This window comes from Patiria miniata, unplaced genomic scaffold (genome assembly GCF_015706575.1).
Source record: "Patiria miniata isolate m_02_andy unplaced genomic scaffold, ASM1570657v1 HiC_scaffold_18, whole genome shotgun sequence".
Taxonomy (NCBI): domain Eukaryota; kingdom Metazoa; phylum Echinodermata; class Asteroidea; order Valvatida; family Asterinidae; genus Patiria; species Patiria miniata.
In genome coordinates this window covers 8105193-8113290 of record NW_024037056.1, presented here as the reverse complement: position 1 = coordinate 8113290, position 8098 = coordinate 8105193, and the positions used below count along the sequence as shown (strand labels likewise).

The 8098-nt window shown below is 37.1% G+C and overlaps 1 non-coding gene across 1 annotated transcript; it reads right to left on the bottom strand.

The window, feature by feature from the left end:
• Positions 1-8003: 8003 nt before the first annotated feature.
• Trnaa-ugc lies at positions 8004-8076 on the bottom strand. Its single transcript has one exon. It is a non-coding gene; the product is annotated as a tRNA-Ala (tRNA).
• Between the last annotated feature and the right edge of the window lie 22 nt (positions 8077-8098).

Below are 8098 nucleotides of genomic sequence, written 5' to 3'. Positions count from 1 at the left end.
CAAAACACAGTAAATCGTGACGTAATAAACAGGACTCCCGATGCACAGTAGCATACACGAGTCCTGTTTATTACGTCACGATTTACTGTGTTTTGTTTGCTGCCCGCAACGACGACTTTTACACAGTTGCACGTTCGGGTCGAAACTGGACCTGAAAAACAGCTCTCAAAAGTACCTTTTGTACTCATTTCATGACAGAAACAATAGTCGTTTTTATTTCATCACACCTTAGGCTACATATACCCGAAAAATGACGGAAATGTCTTCGAGCATTCCACAACCTCTTTAAATTTTCCCAAAGAGGGCGGTAATATAGAGAGCGCAGTCGTGTAACTATACACCGACTCCACATTTTCCTCTGAAGTATCTCAACGCATTGAAGGTGTAGACAAACATCCACAAGCTAAAAACTGAAGACGGGATCGATGGCGGGAGATTATCTCCAATAATGCCTCCAATATATACCGGGGAACGGCATCATAAAAAAATGCATTGTAAAAATGGTCCGTCAGGCTCTACTAGTAACATTATAACTATATAGGAGCGGCGATTTCATGATAAGGTTGAAGGATCAGTAGATTCAGTTAAACATTTCTAAAAGTATTATATGAAGTTGCTTCAACAACTAGAACGTTTTAATATAAGTTTTCCCGGTTATTTTAACACTTGTATCACACGAATTCCTTATATTGATACTTTAATTTCGCCCCCGAACATCGCCAAGCTCAGTTCTCAATTTGAATTTCAGAAAGCCACCACTAGATTTCATTTAAGGTTCAGTATATAAATTCAATTGTTTTAGCATACCGATTCGTCCTAAATTTGTCAAATTCGTCTCGTGTAGCAATCGGCGTTGAATTGAAAAAGCAAATTCGTTTTTTGTCGTTCGTTTTAATGTTGTTGTCGTTACATTTCGTTTCTGGTGACTTAAAACGTATACGATTAGTAAATGTGCCCAATCTTTAGACTCATTGGAAGAATTGTGCGCATTAAAACAATGATAATTTCAACATCTATTTCCCTATATGTACAATAAAAAGTAGTTAGCTGTAATCTTTGAATTTTTATTTCTGTGTTTCACAATTAACATTAGAGTCAGGAATAGACATTTAACAATATGCCCTTCACTTATGACATGGACACTAAGCATTAAGGTCAAACACCTTCTTAATGTTGCTCTTAGACATACCTTACTGTTGTTTTATTCATGTACATATATATCAAAGAGCAACATTACGAATGTGTTTCATCTTCATGCTTAATTTCCATGTGCTAATAAAGCAAAGAGCATATTGTGAAAGTTATATTCCTTATTCTAATGTTAATTGTAAAAAAATCAAAACTTCCAGCTAACTACTTTCATTTTATATAAGGAAATATTTGTTGAAAATTAAATTTAATTAATGAGCACAATTCTTCAAAAAGTCCAAATATTTGGCACATTTTTAATTGAACGTTTAAGTCACCACAGACAAAATGTAATGACAACATTAAAACGAATGACAAAAAAACGAATGTGCTATTTCAATTGAACGCCGATTGCTTCACGAGCAAATTTGACAAATTGAGGACAATGCTAAAAATTTGAATCATACTGAACCTTAATCAAATCTGGTAGTGGCTTTCTGAAATTCAAATTCAGAATTGAGCTTGGTGATGTTCGGAGACGAAATTAAAGCATCGATATAGGGAATTCGAATTAATTCGTGTGATACAAGTGTTAAAATAATCGGGAAAACCTATATATTACATGTTTATATAGACCCAGTCTCTTATGCACACTCTTTGTCCCAAATTAATGAGTTAGCGAACATTAAACGAGTAGCAAAGTTGGATTCCAATCATTCCAATGTTAGTGGGTTAGTTTAGTCAGGCATATTTTGATGTTCAATTCACAACACTACATTATAAGTTATCTTCAAGTAAACTTGAATCCTCGATCTTGATTGGTCGATCCATGGCAACAAGCCGTGCTACATTAACCATGTACATGGTTATATGTAGCACGGCTTGTTGCCATGGATCGACCAATCAGGATCGAGGATTCAAGTTTACTTGAAGATAAGTACCTATATTGTACCGGGCGGCTTCATGATGTGGCTGTTATGCAACCGCAAGGTGTGAAAAGGAAAATTATTAAAAAGACATTATGGCCTGGAATCCCCGAAAATTTATGTTTTGGATTGTTTACTATCCCTATTTCAAAGGTAGTTGAAATAAAACTAACCCAATGTCGCACTGTTCCCGAGAAAAAAAAACACGGGAAATCCTGGTTGTTTTACTTCTAACACAGCGGACATTTTGTGGCAGACGCATGCGTATTTCCAGCCGTGCCCTTTCAATATGCGGTACACGTTGTGTGTGTGTGACACATATGCTTCCCCGCACATTTTAAAACTTTTTTTCATTCAAATTCATAAACGGTTAACTTCAATTTCGTCTCGAGAAGACTGGAACGCGTAAATGCTACCATTAATTTAGTCGTTAGTCATTCTAATTGGTCAAAGGTCAATCGATTTCAACATTTGTCCATTCGATGTCGTCAAATTTCAATGGAATTCGCCTCACCTGCTGGCCATACATAATTTAAGGATTGAATTCGTCTTTTTTTCAATCGATTTCAAGACATTTTCGATCAAATTCATCAGACAAAATAAGCACATACACAACTCTTTATGCGCACTGGTGTACCATGCACAGACGTATTTGGCACGGTGTAGGGCCTATTGCAGGACAAGAAGTTGAAGGTTTAACAACCAATCCAACGGACAAGAAGAAGAAGAAGTTAATTGACTGTTTTCGAAAGATGTTAAAATATGAATGCATTTTGCCTTTTATAAGTACCTAATAGGCCTACTCATGTCTTCTAAGAAATGAAAAGTCATGCATTTTCATTTGCCTGTGTATACATGTACCTCATTTTGTTCCGTTGTTGACGCATACAATTGTTGAACTAAATGGATAAACAAAATAAGTATTGAAAAAGATAACAATTTTGCATAATAATTATTACATGAAAAATGCTTATTTTATATAGACCAACGTTAAATAAGGTACTAAACAGACACAACAAAATAAAGTAATTATGTTTAAGTAGAAATGAAAACGTAAAAATACCGAAGATGGCATACAATCATGAGACGAATTTGAATGAAACTTATATAACATTGATTGCAAAATGACGAATTGGTTATATTTCGTACGTTCGGTAATTGCAGACGACGAAATTGAATTGTCTCACTAAAAGGTATGGCTAAGGTATGAAATTGTTTGAACAAAGTGCGAAAATGAGCGACCAAAGACGAAATTGAACATGGGGTATGCAAGATCATGAGTTTTCAAGACGAAATTGAAGTAAACCGTTCATGAATTTGAATGAAAAAAATATTGAGATCAACCTTATTGTTGCTAACACAGCTAACAGAGCAGTGAAATGCATGCACCCCAAAACATGGCATTTTGAACGTTGGTTTCTCAGAAAATATGCTCAGTATGATTGAAATGTTGAAATATAACGGAAGAAGAAATTCTAAACTTCATGTCAGTGAAAAAATCGCCGTCATTGATGCCGAAACGGCAATACTGGTTACTGGTAAAGCTGACCTTCAAATCTGCAAGAAATCGTTCGAAAACGTCCCCAAATCTATGTATTTATATCAATTTCTAGGAATTTACGAAAGTTGTTATTTCACGAGTAGTTGAACACTTATATCATCTAAGTATATTCCGAATTTCAGCTTAATCTGTTGTTGCTAACGCTTGCGTTGCACATTGAATCATCTCTAAGAAAAATGTCGACGAGGAATACCACCGTAGGCCGATTTCGGCCCGGCCATGCGCCACACAATGGACGATCGCATATTAGCATATTAGCGTCACTCGGCGTGACTTGGCGTGGGTCTCGGTATCGACCAATGGAAGCCGGCAAAAAGGGTGATATTTATCAATAACTCGTGAAGGAGGCTTTTACGCAAATTTTTACTGCACACCATAATGGATAGGAACCTTATTAACATTTGTGAGGCTTGAAAAGATTGGCAGACATTGCTAACGCCAGTGTAAGGCCAAAAAAAAAAATATTCGGTCTCTGGTCAGACCAAAGTTCCGGAATTGACGCGGCGACGCGGCTTTTTTTTTTTTTTTTTTTGCCTTTTTTTTTTCTTCTTCAAGCTTGGATTGTACCCACAAGGTTGGGTACTATTTTGCTTTTTTGGTGTCCTCATGTACATTGGTGTCCTCCATAATTTGCCTTGGTGCTTTCGATCATTTGCCTTGGTGCAATTTCCCATTCCTTGGTGCTCTTTGGTAAAAAAAAATTGAGGAGGTGCAGAAATAGAGGGCGCTGTTGGAGCTACCGCGGAACATTTTGGGGAAAAAATAACCTATACTTATATTCTGGTTCCCTGTTCTAATTTTCATTCGGACTTCAAATACTGGGACAAGTAGCTAGCGGTAAATCTTGCATACATCAGGAGGCATCATGCAAATGTATGCATGACGTGTACAGGTCTGAAAGTGCTCTGGCAAATATCAATAAAGAGAGGAAACTTAATGCTCAGTATATTTAAACCTATGCAGTTGAAATACTTGAAAGTTGCCTTCCTGGAGACATTGATGATTTTGCGTACTTTTTGTGTGGAAATTAAGACAAACTTGAATTATTTTTTCTGGTAAGTGTGTTCAATCATGGAGCTATCTCCACGCTCCTTGCTCTATTAATCACCACCGTCCATGCACGTAGCCAAACTGCGCGCGCAGAGGTGATCCAATCAATGGCTTTAAATAGCAGCCGACAACCGGTCCGGTCCCCATATTTTTTGGGGGGAGGAGAAACAGTCTAAGAGCAAATCTGCTTTTTTTTTTACCTACCTAACGCTAGGGGCGCCCTTCCCCGAGCAAGTGCTTCCTGTTTTACCTTTTTCAGCGGACTGTCCGTAGTGTCCGATTTTCCCCTATAAACGATCCTTGTAAAGTACTAACTTGCCACACAAAAATAAATCAGGAAAAATTTCTCACAACTCTCAAGTCAAAGTGTTCAAGCAAGACAACATAAAATTGAAGCTTGATTAATCCTCTTTCACTTTCTGTTCAATTTGTATGGTTGACAGGGGCGTTCTTGGTGATTTGGTTCTTGCATGTAGAAATGAATTCCTAAAATTAGCACTCCTCAGGAGTCAATCACGACCTGAATATTCATTGCAGTGTGGCGATCCCCAGGGAAGAGGGACCATGTGCTCTCCATCTCCAATACATGTATTTCTTATGCGGGGGGGGGGGGGGGGGGGGGGAGAAATGCGACAATGATTTCTTCCAGTAGGTATAGACCATAGAGCTATTTTCTCAAAATAATACATACATCACTAGACAGCCATACATGTTTAAACAATGCCTCCTATAAGCAAATTGCGTCTTTCCCCACCCCCACCCCAAATTTTCTTTGCAATTTCCCAAGGAGTTGGTCCCCCCCCCCCCCATTTTAACAAGAAATTGTCGCTCATGATCTCAATGGAAAGATAGCCCCACCCTAATGCCATTTAAATAACAATCAAGGCATGATACACACATCCCTTTTGAGTAGTGACAGATTTCATTGACCATTGCAACACACATTTAGATTTGCATTTTCATTTATTCCATTTTTTGTAAAACCTTTACATTAAACTATGTTAAAAATGCTGTATTTTTTTATCAGCATTATCTGCTGATAATTAATACCATATAAATTACACCAGAAAATGTCAAATGTCAATGCATTGTATTATATTTCTCATTAATAAATAAAGATTGGTCTTTCTACCAATCCTGATACAGACCAATCCTGATTCAGCTCCCAATCCACTGATTCTGTCGTCAATAGAAGTAACATTCAACTACATGTATATTGCATTACATGTAATACATGCACATAAACATGTATATATGCATTATTTTGAATACATCTATTGAAAACCATGGCACTAAACCCGACAGGTGATGGGGAAATGATAGCTGTTTCTCATAAAAAGTTGTCCTGTTTGCCTATCCCGAACTTTTCTGACAAGTGAAGCCTTTATTGTAAGAAAAATAAGTACATCACATAATGTATTCAGTCACTTCTACTTATAGAATGACAATTGGACATGACTTTACTTCAGAACTCCCTAATTCTCCCCATTGCACCCCCTACCCCAATGATTAAAAGTCTCCACACACTGAAAAGGATTTACCATATATTATCTTTCCCCAACATGATTTGTACAAACATTTTCATTTTGTAGAGAATCATTCAGGCAAAGCTCTCAATAATTTTTAAGGGCTTAAATAATCAATCTTGAGGATTCCATTTTTTCAGCTACTGTAAGACATCTATCAAGAATATATGGGATTTTTTTAAGGAAAAGGAAATTGTGGGGACCTTGGAGAAACATTTCAAATAGTTCAAATGAATATCGGCTTAAATCACCTAAAATGCACTCTATGTGACAATTTGGATATATATATCAAACACCATTCACTTAAATATGGTTACCTTGGGAACGGGTGTTAGATAGATCTCAAAGACAGGCACCTGCAATCTCTATGTTCTTTTGGTAATTTTGTTAACACTTAAACTCTCTTTTTTTCCATAGTGTATCAGAAGAAATGGCTTCCCACAGCAGTTCTGTAAACTCTACTGACTTCAAAATCCTGTTTGTAGATATTTTTCAAGCAAAAATTAAAAGTTCCCTATTTGGATCGATAAATCACTCACTTTTTGGTTATGGCTATAAACAAATCAACAACTGATTTTGGGGGAATATCAGTTGGTAATGATACTGACAATGGAGGTTTCAATAACCAATCATTCAAGCACCTTTCACAAGATCTCAACATTATTGAAACTAAATACTTCGAGCTGTCTTTGTGCTTGTCCCACTAGTTTTGTACATGCAATTGTTGAGGGTCTTTGGCTCGCAGAATCTGCCTTATGACAAGAAGCCTTCTTTTTCAAAAGGTGGAATTTGATTAGCCCTAACCAAACTCAACCCATCAAAGTCCAACAGCAGGTTTTGTTCTGGTGGGATAGGTACAGTACCCCTAAACCGATGGTCTTTTACACTGGGGTTGGCATACCTCCAGAAACTAAGTCCAACAGTGTGTATGTACAATTTCCCATGTGGGTGTTGGAATTTGCCAGAATGGGTATGGTTGCTAGTAAATTAGGCTGGGGAGTTAGGGTTAATCAAACTGAAAAATAGTGACCAACAGTCCAACTGGTTGTTTGAATACTCCATTAATCATTGCTGGCCCTGTTGGCTGCTTTTTTCTAAATAATGTTCCCATTTTGCTATGGCTAAACAACTCAAATAATGCTTATAAGTAAAAGTTCAGGTGGCTTACAAGTAGTCCAGATACAATTATTTGCATTGTCAGGTCAGCATTTGGCAATTTCTAAAAATACTTAGAATTTTAATTTGATTGATCTGAGGAGGAGCCAAAGCTTCCTTATATATTCATCAGTTGACCTAGGCCCACTGCAGGTATACTGTACAAACATACCACATCCTCATTTCACTTGCAACAAATATGAAAATGTTAAAATATGAATGAAAAGGTAAGATAACTTTTGAGAGGACCTGCATAAATGAACACTTGTATGGAATGCAAAACTATCACACCGAGCCATTGTTCCATTACACCGGTGGTTTGTAACTGTTGCACTTGTTTGGCTTTATCATGGCAGAAAACAAAGAACACATCACATGCATAAACTGGTCTGTAATCACATATTGTTTAACGTGGAGAAAACACAACTACTCCTCAACTGTCAGTACACAAATCTACAACATCTTTGTGTGAGAAGAATGTACCTTAATGTGGGCCATGATGAAAAATATTACAATATATTGGTATGCATATTTACCACTTACTTCACACTTGTAGTTCAGCATGATTAGCCATTGACAAGGGAGGAATGAGGCTACTTTCAAAGGTCTAAATAATACACATAACATCATCCAGTTTTTAAAGTTAAACAAAGAAAAAGACTGGAGCAGTGTTTGAACCTGCGACCTCCGGATTGCAATTCCAATGCTCTGCCAACTGAGCCATCCAGCCCTATGTTGGCGGTTCCCCGATT